General features: G+C 51.0%; 1 long non-coding RNA gene across 1 annotated transcript; it reads left to right on the forward strand.

Moving 5' to 3' along the window:
• Nucleotides 1-8700: 8700 nt before the first annotated feature.
• LOC118027403 lies at nucleotides 8701-12797 on the forward strand. Its single transcript, XR_004683806.1, has 3 exons — nucleotides 8701-8804; nucleotides 8957-9172; nucleotides 11394-12797. It is a non-coding gene; the product is annotated as an uncharacterized LOC118027403 (long non-coding RNA).
• Nucleotides 12798-15089: the final 2292 nt, after the last annotated feature.

The following is a 15089-nucleotide window of genomic DNA, read 5'->3' on the forward strand; positions in this document are numbered from 1 at the left end:
ATTCCAGCCACCCAGAGAGAGAGTGCGCAAATCTCCCTGGGTCTCAAACGCAAATCCCTGAAAGGGATTCTATTCCCTGGGTGAGCACAGCAAGGAGCCCACTGAGATAACCTTGAGTTGGGGGGGAGGGTTGGGGTTTTCTGTAAAAGCGTGCATTGGGGTGCAGTGGGGTGGGTGCTGGTGACCACATGGGGGGGTTTATTTGTGGCCGTGAGTAGATAGTGCACCCTACCATACAAGCCGGATTATGGATCCCATAGCTTATGTCTTTACCCACTGTTAGAGTTTGAAGAGTCTAGCAACTTTCTGAAGGTCTGTACAAGGCCTCTGCTCTGAGCCCTACCCTAGCAACGAAGTTTTGAAAGATACAAGAGGGGTCAGAGAAGGTGCTTCCTCTGCTCTAGGGTCGTCTCCCACCTGCTGCAAGAATTTCCGTGGTGTACATTTGGGCAGGACGGATCAGCCGGAGGGCAGGGTTTGGGCAGCTTGCCCATCCTTCAGCCTCAGATGGACTTTGATCCAGGAACGGGTCAGCATCCATCCCGGAGGGCACGGACCTCTTTCTGCATGGGCTGGTCAGCAGGTGCATCGGGTATGTATGCTATGCAGAGAAGTTTCATTGCTGTTGATGTTGTTGTTGTGGGTCTAGAAATCAGGCCCAGTCGGAGGCCCAGAGGGAAGGGGCAGGCCAGACGGGATATAAAAGAAGTAACAGGTCCAAGGAGCCTGTGACTAAGTTACATTCTCTTTAACCTGGAGGGAAGCCTTCCATCCACTTCCAAGGGGAGCCCAGACTGCACGAATGAAGCCAATGAGCAGAGTGCGAAAAGCACCGGGTATGGAATCAAACAGCAAATCACACAGTAAAACTAGGGAAGATTAGTACCTCCCCCATTGCTCCCATGAGCACTTCACGCTCTGAGCACAGTCATGGACGCGGGGTAGGCGCCCACTGGTGCGTAACTACTCTCTGCATTGTTCTATTACAGGGCGGGAGGTCGTCCGATGTGCCAAGATGCTTGGGGAAAACATCTGGGCATCAGACCTGCAAACGGCAACCTGCGTCTCAATGCTGTTGGCAGGAAAGACAGGACAAGGGAGTTGAGCAGGGTAAGTGGGAAAGGCACAGGCTGGCTTCTCCTCTCAGCCCAGCAGCTGTGGTGGGCCTGTGAGCAAGTTACTTCACCTTTGATCCTTGGCCTCCTCAGCCTCCAGATGAGACAGTAAGGTCTCCTCGAGGCATGGGGGCCAGAGCAGGGCCAGGGGTGCCCTCCTCAGAAGCACTTCCTACTGTCCTGAGAAGCTGTGTGTGGTGGGCTCGGGGCCCCAGCTTCCAGAGAGTGGACCCTTGACCCCGTGGGGCTCTTGGACATGAAGCTGATCAGTTGATTCAGAAGCCTGGAGAACTGTAAAATAGGGTCACGTTAGAGTCAGCAATCATTTGTGACTTGTTCTGGGTTCTTGGAGGACCTGTTATACTTTGGGCAGCCAAGTACGCAGAAGCCCCTCAGGGTGGTGGGGCTTGATTAAATTCCTTCACAAGATGACTGACTTTCCAAGCCAAGGTCATCTCTCTTTTTAATTATGGTAAATCACACATAATATGCATTTACCATCTTAATCATTTTTCGGGGTATGGTTCGGTGGCATTAAGTATGTTCACTTAATGCTGTGCGACCAGCATCACCACCATCCATTGCAGGAGTATTCTCAGGTTGCAAAATTAAACTCTGTCTGTCCCCATTAAACACTGCCTCCTCATTCCCCGCCCCTCGCTCCTGGCAGCTCCCCGTTCTACTTTGTGAATCCGAGAATTTGACTACAATAGGAACCCATACACGTGGATCTACCCAGGATTTGTACTTTCGTAACTGGCTTATTTTGCTGAGCTTAATGCCCTCCATGTTGTAGCATGTGTCCGAATTCCCTTCCCTTTTAAGATGCGGTCGCCTCTCTAAGTGGGTACCCGGACATTCAGCTGAGGGTTTTTCATGGCATCATATTGACTGGGGGCTTCTTGCTGAATGTAGCTCTGTCCTTTTCTTCCATATTGCTGCCTCTTCTTAGCCAATCACTACTCTCCCTCTGAGTAACAGCTTCCTGTCCTGTGGCCTCACCTTTGTTCTCAGACTGTCCGCACCTTCTGATCACCTTGCAGTTCCTCCATCTGGCTTCCTCCCCCTTTCATGCCTGTGCCCTCACTCCGCCCCGCCCCCTGCCCTGCCTTTTCCCTCTGACTCCTCATCCTCCCCTTCTGCTCTCTCACCTTTTCCAGGAAGCTCCCCCACCCTTTGGGAGCCTCTGTGAAGTCACTCTGTTTATATTTAGCCCAGCACTTGTGCTGCTTTGGAGTTTTCACTGGTCCCTTTCTTTCACTAAAAAGAGCTTTGTCTTCATGTTTTGATATCCTTCTTGCCTGGCACACAGTAGGAACTCAACAATGTTTGGAGGATGACCATGAGCACAAATAGATGAAAAGCTGCTTGGGAACTCCCCGTAAGAAGAATGATCTGCACAAACCAGAGGCCATCATTATGATCAATAGGCTTGATGGCTGCCTTTTATGGACTGAGATTGGCCGTAAAGAAGACCTTTCAGGAGGAGACATACTAAAGTTTGGGGGGAATACTGAGGGGCCAGAATTCATTAGATAATGTCTTAGGCAAAGGCAATACATAGAACAGTTGCCTTTAAAGGCCTCCCGCTCTCTGATTCGGTGTACAAATACACGCAAAGACAGGAGTAAATAGATTCTTAAGCTATTGAAAGCTGGATTAAAAAAAGCCTTTCAGATCATAGGTGTTCAGCTCGATGCATGTGCTAGTGAACACTACCAGCCTTCCAGAAGCCCCTCTGTGTTCTCCCTCCCAGCCCTGCCCCAAAACGTAACTGCTGCCCTGACCTCTAGCGCTGGGGCTTAGTTTCATCGTATTGGGTCTTTGGAGAAATAGACTCTGACGGTGTGTGCTCTTTTATGCCTTGCTTCCTTTTGTGAGATTCATTCATCCTGAATGTGTGCACACTTTCACACATACCTCCCACGCATTCTCAGCTCCTTCGGGCCGAGCCACCGCGGATGGCGGGCCGAGGCGCATCCGAGCGAGTGTGGGCCTGCCCCTCTGTGTGGTGGCCTGTGTGGAGCTGCAGGGAGTGGACAGCTCACAGGAGGTGTGGTCCCTGCTTTCAAGGCCATCTTTGTGTCTCTCCAGCCCTCAGCGAGGTGCCTGGAACACAGATGGCTGCAGTAAATGTTTGCTGAGTGAACCCGATGAATGGACATTTTGTCACTGGATCTTTTCATTTATCCCTTGGCTTGTTCCCTGACTCCCCCTGAAATACGGCTGCATTCGTGGGCTGCATCTTTATGTATTGGGGAGCTGTGCTTGTTTTCTGAGCCAAGAAGAAAAAGCAAGCGCAGAAATGGGCCCTCCAGGGCAGCCATATTCTCTGCAAGGGCGATCTCCTTTGTGCCAAGAATAGAACCATCTACAGACTGGGTGGATGTTTCGAGTCCATTGGGACTCAAAGGGCCATGTGTGAGGAATCAGAAGGGCTGAGTGACCGGGCTGGCAGACAGACCATGACTCATGCAGTGTCCTGGCACCAATGCGGGGAAATGCTTTCCACATTCTCGGAAAAAACCCCACAGTGTGCTGAACAGCCAGCCCACCTGCCCCTCCCATCCACAGGGACTCTGCAGAAAGATCTCTGCCTCAGCATCACATGACCTGTTTCTGCAGGAGGGAGGGGGACCGGGGACCAGGGTGCGGGAGGGGAGAGAAAGAGAGATGGAGAGAAACGGTCTTTTGTTCTGCCATCCTCCATGATTGCTTATCTCTGGCACAAGGCTCTGAAGTCAGGCCAAGGATTTTAATAAAGCATCAGAAGATTCACCCAGCAGCCAGCATGGTCTTTCACTCGGCACTGATTTGGACTAGGGATATAATTCTGCCTTCCCTGTGATAGCAGAGCTGTCTCTGCTTCTTGCTGAGTCTTATTATGTCTTGTTAACCCTACATGTGTTCCAGAGTCTGAAAGTGATCTCCCAACACAGTCGCACATATGGACGATCACATGTCTCCCCACTCAAATAAGGTTACATGCTGTCCATGGTAAGGATCCCTCCCTATGTGTGAGTTTGCTCATCTAAAAAGCATCAAGTCACAAGATAAAATCATCTAGAAGCCTACACTTACTTGAAATATTAAAAATTAGGGTTGGGGCGCCTGGGTGGCTCAGTCGTTAAGTGCCTGCCTTCGGCTCAGGTCATGATCCCAGGGTCCTGGGATCGAGCCCCACATCGGGCTCCCTGCTCAGCTGGAAGCCTGCTTCTCCCTCTCCCACTCCCCCTGCTTCTTCTCTTGCTGTGTCTCTCTCTGTCAAATAAATAAGTAAAAAATCTTTAAAAAAAAAAATTAGGGTTGTGTGGGAGAATTCCAGGATAGTGGATAAGACAGCTAGAGCAAAAGGACAGAATACAAGTCTCGCTGGGGTCAGTGACATGGCCCCGGGGCCACTGTCCATCTTCAGGGCTTGTGGTGGATGAACAGCCCCTGGGAGCTGATGTGGGGAGGCCTCTTGTCTGGAAACCTATGCATTCCCTTCAATCCGGGCTCCTTGGCCTGGCACTCTGTACCTCCCAGCCCCCCCTTTCATCTTCAGCTTCCTCAGATCAGGCTGGAGAGAGAGGATTTCCGGGCGGGTGCAGGATCCAAGGCCCAGCTCCACCACAGGCCCTGTGTACCTCTGAGCACCTCATCTATTCCCCGAGTGTTCACTTCCTTGGGAATCATGATACCTACTTTCTAGGACTTTTGTGAGGTTCAACTGAGACAGGAGGGTCTTCAAATGTGTGCCATTGCTCTTCTACTTCCCAGGACACGTGCTGCCCACGGCTCTGCCCACATCTGTCTCTCCCTTGGCCCCAGCACGCCCTCTTCTCTTCTCTCAGCCTGACTGGCATCCCCCATGCCCTCGCTCAGGTCCTGACGACCTGTCCAGCCTGACCCAGCCCTCCTCAAGCTCATGACCCGTGAGTACTTGGTGCCTCAACCCCTCACTGGCCGGTCTGTGCCCTGCCCGCCATTGTTAATTATCACTTCGTCTCTGCAACAGTCTGTCTGTGCCTGGAGATCAAGATGAAATACTCTATTGCTCAGAGCTCAGCGTATTGTCACCGCTGCTGAAAGAAGCAGAAGTCAGTAAGGCGAAGACGAACTGCCATGCCTTGGGGCTGCCCAACGGCTTCCTGTTGGAAGCTCCTTTCCTGCTTTGCTCTCCTGAAGCTTCTGTGTGTTTCCTTCCCTGAAACAAGTGGGGATGCATGTAGACTGCTCCCTTGGCCTAGCTTGATGAGGGAGGAACCTTTTTATTCACCACTCGTGGTTGATCCAGAGCCAGATCTGCCCTGGCACTGTAGGAGAGGAGAATTTGGGCTCCTGTGGAGTCGGGTGGCAGGAAGAAGGGGGCGGCTCCCTCCGGGGCCCTTGGTGGGGCTGCCTAGTCTAATGGCGGAGGCTGAGTTAACTTACCAGCCGTCCTCTGGGTAAGGCAGAGCTGTATGGAAGCTTAGTTGCTTAAGGCAGCTATATGGACATTTTTCAAAGACTTATAAAAATCTCTTCGTGGTTGATAATGCCTGTGACTAACAGTGACTCCGTTCAACTTGTTTCTCATCCACTTGGAGCTTTTTCCCCCTTCTGAAACAAAGTGATAGGATTTAACTTATTTTCCTTTTGTGCCAGAGCCTGATGACATTAGAACTTGGGCAGGGGTTTTTCTTCTGTGTGACAGCTTTGCCAGCAAAAATATTTTGTCTGCACTTGTGAGGAGTGTGGGCGGGGGCGGAGGGGGGAAGCGGGGGTGGAGGAGGCCGGGACAGGGTGGGGGGCAGGAAAGAGGTGGATATGCTTGAAAATACTGGTCTTTGGGGGGATTCAAGGTATGATAGGGGACATTTTAAAAAATACGAATGGTTCTTATAGCACCAAGGAAGTCTAACATTCTCGAAATCTTCCTTGGAAACAGATTGCTCGTATTAGACAATTTTGGTATGACAACCTAATCCTCCTATTTCAAAAATGAGGTAAGAGGAAGACTGCTTTGAAAGAATCATTCTGACTGTTATGTGGAGAACGATGGTAAGGGGATGAGGGCAGAGGCAGGGAGACCATTTAGGTTCGCACAGGAGTCCAGAGGAGAGTCGAGGTGGAGGGGTTGGCCGCAGTCAGAGTCTGGACAGAGCCAGCAGGGTTTGCTGATGAATGGGATGTGAGCTGAGAGAGGAGGAGAAGGGTCAGGGAGGATGCCAAGGTTTGGGGCCTGACTGCCTAGAAGAACGCAGGTGCCACTTTCTAAGATGAGGAGGATGGTGGGAAAGGCAGTCTTTGTGGGGCACCCTTGTTGAGTTTCCAACACACGTTCAAACGGGGGTGCTGGGTAGACAGCTGACTCTAATACAGGGCTGGAGCTCAGGAAAGCTCAGAGACACAAATGTGGGAGGCCTCAGTGTGTCGAAGGTACCTCACAGGGACAGCAGCTGGAGGAGACAAGTGTCACTGGGGCACTTCCACGGGGGAGGCTGGGACTATGAGTGAGATCCAGCAGAGGCGCTGGGAGGAGGGGCCCCCCCCAGCACAAGGAAGAGATTGATTGAGGCTCCAGGCCTTGACACCTAGAGATCTTCAGTGGCCTTAGCAAGAGCAGTGTCATGGAAAGAGGGCAGCCTGGTAGGAGTGAGGCCAGGAGAGAAAGGGAAAAGAGGATCTGGAGATAACCGTGGAAGCCTTTCCCTGGGGTTTTGCTGTAGAGGGCCAGAGACAAGGGGAGCGAATCAGAATGATGTGAGACAAAGGAAGATATTTTGTAAGATCATGTCTGTATGCCGATGAAAATAGTCTAGCGCAGAGGAGAAAATCCACGATGGAAGAGAGAGAGGTACGAATCGCTCACGTGCTGTCCTTGAGAAGGTGAGGAAGAAGGGGGACACCGGTGGAGGGTTAGCTTCGGGTGGCAACGGAAGGTTCATCTGTAGTAACTAGAACAGAAGCGGACTTAATGGGTTCAGCTGTAGAGAGTTTGTTGGGTTTGGTGGGAGGAACAGATTTTGAACAGAATGTGAATTATTCTATGCTCTGTAGATTAGAGAAAGGCCAGTTGGGGTGGTGAACACGGCTTTGGGTTTCACCTCTTGACCCCAGGCCACTGGGGCTCCTCAGTGGAGAATTTGGATGAACACTGATCGGCAGATATAATAACTCTCAGTAAATAATATATATATGTATATACACATTTTGCCACTGTGGCAGGTGTGGGGCATTCTGATTGGCACGGGTGGTGAAAGAATTCACCCAAGGCAGATCAAAGAGATAGAAGTTTTTTGAATACACTGCAAGGGATAGCGGGCAGGACGGCAAAGGAGAGACCATCTGCCAGGAGGTGGCTGGGGGGGGGGGGGAGGCTATAGTTATGGGGTGGGGTGAAGAGTATGGGAACCTATGGAATTTTCCTTTTTTTGGTAACTGTGCCTGGTCGTAAGTAGCCCATTGGTCGGTTAGGGACTCTGGCCATTTCAAGGTGGGTCACTCAATGAGCCCGTTTGCGTCAGCTCGGGAGTCACTGTGGGTCCTTTTGCCTTGCTCAAGTTTTCATTGCTTGAGCCTGTTGCCTAAAAGTGGCCTCTACAACTGGGACATTTGGTGCTCGTCAGATGTCCTGTCTGCTTCACATTTTGCACACAACCCCTCCCACCTGCTGCAGGGAGGCAGCAACAGGTGACAGTTTCTGGCTGTTGGCCACAAGAACATTTGAGGTGTCACTTCTAGGTCAGAGCATCAAGGGGCCTGATCCAACTGCACAGATCCCTCTTTTGCTGTTGTGACCCGAGGTGTGGTCTGGGTCCCTGAAGGACTATACGGAGCAGAGTCCTCCCACCTTACCTCCTACCCCCCCAATGCCAATGCCCTTGCAGGATTAAAATGTCACTAAAGCATAACCTAGCCTATTATGAAACCAAGCCCCACATCACCAATCACGGCATATGAGGGAGTTTGGGTTTGGTTTTGGATTAAATGCCCAAGGATCTCATGAGAGAGTCCTGTGATGCTGAAAACATCCTGGATGTTCTTATGACTCATTGATTGCACTGTGAACATGCCCGGGGCAGCTCTATCTTCAGATGGCATGCATTGCCATTCCATGCCTCATCTTTCTTCACCTGGAAGGGAGGTAACCGGTATCCTCCCCACAGAGCAGTTTTCTTATCTATCATCTAAAAAATCCTGTAATTCTTGGTTCCTACTGAAATGCATGCCAGATAAAAGTCTCACAACCCAAATTGGTGGCAGAAAGAGGAGAGGGATGAATCAAAGCACCAATGCCCCTCTTGCCCTGTTGTCAAGCAGACCCCTGGGAGGGCCAGCCTCTTCTGTGGTGTGCGGCTGGGTGCTTTTGTGTTTGTGGACTGTGGCCTACCTGAGAAACAGGACCTGCTGTTTCATCTCAGCATTCTATATTGTAGGGCCTGGAGAAAAGACTGCCCCCGACAGAGCTCCTGAGTCACAAAGAGTGGGAACCCAGTGACTCACCCTTGCTTTCTAAAAGCGAAAGCTACACAGCAGTCAGCCCGCTTCCTTCCCACCTGCCACCTAGTGGTTCCCCGAAGAATTGCAGCCTCCGGCTCAGGGCCAGAGGCCCCGGGGATCTTGTTACCATTCTGCATTCTTATCTGATCTTCTTCAGAGGGCATTAGCCCTGGAAGGCGCCTTAGAGATCGTCTAAGCCAATCTTCTCAGTTTACAGCTAAGGTAACAGAGACCTAGAAGAGAGGCATAGAGCTAATTAGTGGTGGAGCCAGGCCTAGAGCCGAAGGCCCCGAGGAGGCCCTTGTATTATTCTTCCAGCATGTATTCATTTACTCCCTCAACCATCCAGTCAATATTTGTTTGGTGCCTACTAGGTGGTGCTGGGCAGGGCACTGAAGCTGGGAGACCCGGTAGCTGCCCTCAAGAAGCTTCCCGAGAAGGACGATGAGCATGCAAACAGGCCATCACAGAAAATGAGTGCTCTGTGGGAGGTAAAGATGAAGGGCCAGGAGAAGCTGTGGAGAAACTGTGAAGGCTTCCCCAAGAGGTGCTACTGGGGCTAACTTCGGGTCGAGGGGTTCCTCCAGCAGGTAAGTCAGGGGCAGGCCCAGGCTGGGGGCAGCAAGTAGAGCGATGCACAGGGGGAGCAGAGGTGGGGGCTTCTGGGCGCCTCGTGGAGGTCCGTATCTCTCCCCAGAGCGTAAAGCAGCAGGCGGGCGAAGGGACAGACATGGGCAGACTGGCAGCTGGGCCAGGGCCCTCGGATGTCGGCAAAGGCGTTGAGGCTAAACATCCCTGAAGAATGTTTTCGTTGGAGGAAATAACAAGAGCAGGTGTATTCATGCGATAGATCTTTCTGGCCGCAGTGAGAAAGGCCCCCTGGAGGAAGCAAGAGAGCCAGCCAGAATGCCAGGGCAGGAGTTCAGGCGAGAGAAGGAAGGGCAGGGTCTGCCCCAGGCCCGAAGTGCAGGTGGGGAGGGTACGAGGGAGGCGTGTGGCCACAGCCGTGGGCAGCCCTGTTGGCAGTGATAGAGAAGATTCTTCAGTTCGGTTTGGGAACCCCAGGGAGTGGCGGAACATTCACCAACGGAGGGAATACAGGAAGGAAAGTGCTGGGGGGGGGGGGGTGCCAGGAGAGGGAGGGTAGAAAAGATGATGAAATTGGGTGTGGACACCGAGGGGCCAGGTGCCGCGGGGGACAGTTGGGAAGTGATGGCCCCAGGCAGTTGGGCCTGCTCGCCTCTAGGAAAAGCAACAATGGCTGTACATGCATACTTTTGGGATTAGGTGGCAAGCGAATTCATGGCCGTGGATGAAGTTGCCCAGGGAACACGTAAGGTGAGAGGAGAACAGGCTACAGAGGGAGCCTGCCCCAGGCTGGGCTTGCCAGAAAGCAATTTCGGAAAGTTTAGTATGCAAATGTTATTAGAGAGTACCCTTGGAATCAACACCCCTAGTGAGAGGAGGTAGGAGTGGGCAGAGGGAGAAGGAAAAGCTCCCCAGTGACCCCGTGGGGAGCTCTGGAGCTCACATGGCTGTCAGAGTTGACTGCTTGGGGCCAAAGTGGCTGCATCTTTATTCCTTTGCCTCCCTCAGAGAGCCCTCCTGCCCCCACCCCCCGTCCCAGGAAAGACCATGGGGCACGGCAGCTCTCCGCTGCCGAGGTCATCCCTAAAGGGGTTGACTCTTGAAGGCCCTATGGTCCCAGCCACTGGGCAACAATTCTTTCCTGGAAGGAGGATCTTCCCTCAGGCCAGAGTTCTAGTTTGGTCCATTTGCTGTCACAGTTGAGCAAGGGCATACCACAGGGCACCCAAGTGGATCATCTGAGTGTCAGACGTTTTCCTCCCTGCCCCCACCTGGGGACAACAGCCCCATCTCCCCCTTATGATGAGGGTGGCATTCCCCTGCTAGGATGGTGACGCCTCTGTGAGTTGTTGGGCTCTGGACACAAGGAGCCCAAAGTGCCTAGTGGCCGCCATAGCTAATTACTGAGCAGAACTCTTGCTGTGTCCCCTGGAGGAAGTGTTCTCCCTTTGGGAAGCAGGCCCACAAGTGCAGCTTTGGGAAGCCCAGTCCCCTGTCCCGGCTGGGGGAATGATAGGAGGGGCTGCTCCTGCTTCCCCTCTTGGATCCCTGACTCATGTGGTCTTCCTGCTGGGAACACAGCACCATATATAGTCCTTTCGTTCAAGCTACATAAGGGGTCTTGGGGGATGGTTCTCCATCCTCCTAAATTACCATCTCTGAGCATTTCGGTCTTCAGTGGGCAGCTTGTGGGTGGCACAGACGGTGTCCTGTGGCCAGTGGCTCCCATGGCTCTGGGCCCACTTTCCCACCTTTTTGGCCGTCTCACGTGATATTCTGTGCGATGCCATGCTGGAGGATCCCGCACTCTGTAAGCGCTCAGATAATGGCATGAAGGCTCTGCGGACAGGAAGGGCAAGCCCACACCTGGAATGTGGTTCTATTCCATCCGAACCGATTGCTGGCCCTTCTGGGTGGGAAGAGTCCCACATCACCAGCTTGTGAGGTAGCGGTCCGTTCTCCTTGAGGAGAACTGGTGCCATGGGGATGCCATGACAGCCTCGGCCTGGGCCTCTGTGGGTAGGGAGGATGTTTGGCGACAGCAACAGCAAGAACAGCTTTGGTAGGCGGAATCCGTGCTGTTGGCTCCTGCATAACCTACCATGGTTCTTTCGTCTGTGGTGCATTCATCGTACCAGCCCTGGGGTGGCCGAAGACAGGGGCCAGGTAACATCAACTGGTTGAGTCATTCTGTCTTCTCATGTTCTCTCTGGGTCATTACAGGTGGCCCAATGATCTTCACACTTGGTGGACACTCTTCACATGCCTCTTCCCCAGACGGCCCTGTCCTATCCTCTATCTTCCAGGCTTTCTCCCCAGAGTTTCCTGATCAGCCTGGTCAATGCCTGGCCCTCCACTCATGAGTCTACGTGGACTCACAACGTGGCTGGCCAGGCGCCCTGCCAGAGTATGGCTACAGCACAAGTGTACTGGGTGTAGCTTGCGCCCCTACACGGATCCATCCGGAAACCCAGCTCAGGCTCTTAACTCATTCGTTGCCATTCCTGTGGGATCCCCCATACAGCCAGAGGTGCAAACTAAAGACAGAACACTGGTGCAGTGGAGGTGACGGTGCTGTAACGCATCAGCGGGATGTTCTGTGGGATGTCTGGACAGCCTAGATCTCTTCATGACGTCCTGACAGAGGGTGGAGCGTGAACATGGTCCTGGGCAAAGCTCTGTGTGAATCTTGTTGTCCATCCCATGGAAATGCAAACTGTTTCTGCCCCTCTTTTCTGATTAGAATAGAAAAGAATGCATTTCCCAGATCGTTGGCCACATACTATGTCCCTGCGGCCTTATTATGCTGCTCTCTCAAAGATACCACATCAGGGGTGCCCGGGTGGTTCAGTCATTAAGCATTTGCCTTCAGCTCAGGTCATGATCCTGGGGTCCTGGGGGCCCGGGATGGAGCCCCGCATCGGGCTCCCTGCTCCGTGGGAAGCCTGCTTCTCCCTCTCTCACTCCCTTGCTTGTGTTCCCTCTCTCGCTGTGTCTCTCTCTGTCAAATAAATAAATAAATAAGTAAAGATACCACATCAGCTGCAATTGGGACTGCTCCTAGGTTGAGTTTGTTGTAGTCTGTTATCATCTTCCAGAATTCAGCTGCGGAAGGAGAACTACGATGAAGACCACCACCACTGCATCCTTTGGATCCCTAAGGCTGGCACCAAATTCCACCATCCTCCCCTCAGTGCAGTATTGCTTGGCTGGGGAAGGGACAGTTTCATCGGCTTTCACAGAGCTTTCTCCACTATGAGAGCTCTTACCCCACAGGCCAAGGACCCACTGTGGGAATTGTGCAAACTTCCAAGTATGCTTATCCCAGTTATATATTCAGGGACCAGGCAAATGATCCCGGATGGGTCTGCAGACCACATGGACCCTTAGCCAGGACTGTATGTATTGTCCAGTTCCCATATGCCCCCATTTTAGCAGGAGGACCGTGATGACACTTCAGATCTCGGTATCTCACTCAAGTCCAACTCTGACTCTTGAGATGTTCGGGTCTTCCTTTTCCCTAGTATAGTGTTACTTGACTAAATGACCTTTGGTCTTTTGGGGGAGGGGCTGGATGGTCATATGGCGTATACTTAATATGGTGTTGCAGGGGACCTGGCTATGTCTTTTTTTTTTTTTTTTTAAGATTTTATTTATTTATTTGACAGAGAGAGACACAGCGAGAGAGGGAATACAAGCAGGGGGAATGGGAGAGGGAGAAGCAGGCTTCCCGCAGAGCAGGGAGCCCGATGCAGGGCTCGATCCCAGGACCCTGGGATCATGACCTGAGCTGAAGGCAGACGCTTAACGACTGAGCCACCCAGGCGCCCAACCAACCACAGTTTCTTCTGATGGTGTAGGGTGAATAAACTCTCGCAGTTGGCCTCAGTTGAACCCACGGGCACTATAGAACAAAAATGGCACGTCACAGTTGGGCCGAAATGGCTTGGCCTCTGTACAGCTGCCTCCATCAGTCACTGGATGTGAGCTGCCCTGGGAAGGGTGTGCAGACTCCAAGGGAGGTGACAGTGGATGACTGTCTGCCAACAGCATTTCCAGCGGCTGGGACAAGTCCTTTCTTGAAGGGGGATCTAGGTGGCACATCTCAGCGCCCACCACAGAGTCTATGGAGAAGCCACCGAAGTTGACAGAGTGGGGCTCTTGAGGATGTGGAGAAGGACAGGGTCTGAGCACAGGTGGATAGATTAAACTTCAATAAGAGGAAGGGAAACTCATGGTAATGGGAGGAGGAGAAGGTGGTAGGAATGGGGTCAGATGAAGATAAGGGTTTGAGTAGAGGAACAAGGTGTTGGGGAAATCAAGCCAGATAATCTATGTTTTCTTTGTAAAATTAGAAGCACCTTATCTGGTGAACTTGAGCTTGAATAGGGTTAGGGCTTGAGGAGAATAGTCCTGAGAGTAAATGAGAGAGGACACAGTCTAAGGGAGTCCAGGGTAGTGTTTGTGGGGCAGCTGATTGTTGGGGCCATGCCTGCTGGTCAGGTGGTTTTCCCAGCAGTGCTCAGTGCCCAGCTCTAGGAGCAGCGAGGAGTTCGCTTCAAGCTGTGCTGAGTGGGTGTGGAGAGGACAGTGAGGCAATATGCTGTTAACTAGTTGCCTCAGTTTTTCTAGACAGTTCTTCTGGATTCTTTAGATATAAATTCTCATTTTAAAAATTGTTTGTTTCCTAGGGGATGAAGAATGAGAAGGTATTAGAGTTGCAATGTGGTGAGGTTATCTGCTCCATTGGTCCCATTTATCAATTTGTTTTTTTATGGAGCTTGCTGTTTTATCTATGAAATCTTCATTTAATTAAAGATCACAAAAATTTTCTCCTATGTTTTCTTCTAGAAGTTTTATAGTTTTAAGTTTTATGTTTAGGTCTAATTTTGAGTTCGTTTTTGTGTTGGCGTTAAGTAGGACCTGAGATTTCCTTTTTTAAATTTTATTTTTATTTTTTATTTATTTTTTTATTATGTTACATTAATCACCATACATTACATCATTAGTTTTTGATGCAGTGTTCCATGATTCATTGTTTGCGTATAACACCCAGTGCTCCATGCAGAACGTGCCCTCTTTAATACCCATCACCAGGCTAACCCATTCCCCCACCCCTCTCCCCTCTAGAACCCTCAGTTTGTTTCTCAGAGTCCATAGGCTCTCATGGTTCGTCTCCCCCTCCGATTTCCCCCCTTTCATTCTTCCCTTCCTGCTATCTTCTTTTTTAAAAAATTTTTTAATTAAAAAAAATCTTTTTGAGATTTCCTAGTAAATAAGGAAATGCCAATTAAAACCACAATGAGATACCACTACACACCGCTTAGAATGGTTAAAATGAACAAGCTTGACCATATCAAGTAGTTGACATGGTCCTTGCTGTTTGATGGGGATGGGGAGGACACAGAACTCCATACACTGATGGGAATGTAATGGTATAATCGCTACAGAAAACAGTTCATCAGGTTCTTTAAAAGTTATACATACAGGGGCACCTGGGTGGCTCAGTTGGTTAAGCGTCCTACCCTTGATTTTGGCTCAGGTCATGATCTCAGGGTCCTGGGATCGAGCCCCACATTTGGGCTCCCCACTCTGTGCAGAGTCTGCTTGTCCTTTTCCCTCTTCTTCTCTCTCCCTCTCTCAAATAAATAAATAAATAAATAAATAAATAAATAAATAAAATCTTAAAAAAGAAAAAAGAAATTACACATACAACTGCCATATGATACAACCATTCTACTCTTAGGTGTTTATCTACCAGAGATGAAAGCATAGGCGTAGCCGCTTTAGTGTAATAGCCCCAAACTGGAAACAGCCCAAATGAACATCAACATGTGAAGGAATAAACAAATAGTGGTGGGGCCGAATGACGGAATACCGCTCCGCAATAAAAAGGAGTGAACTATTGATACACACAAC

Source organism: Mirounga leonina, unplaced genomic scaffold (assembly GCF_011800145.1).
Source record: "Mirounga leonina isolate KUSES-001 unplaced genomic scaffold, KU_Mleo_1.0 Mir_366, whole genome shotgun sequence".
Lineage (NCBI taxonomy): Eukaryota > Metazoa > Chordata > Mammalia > Carnivora > Phocidae > Mirounga > Mirounga leonina.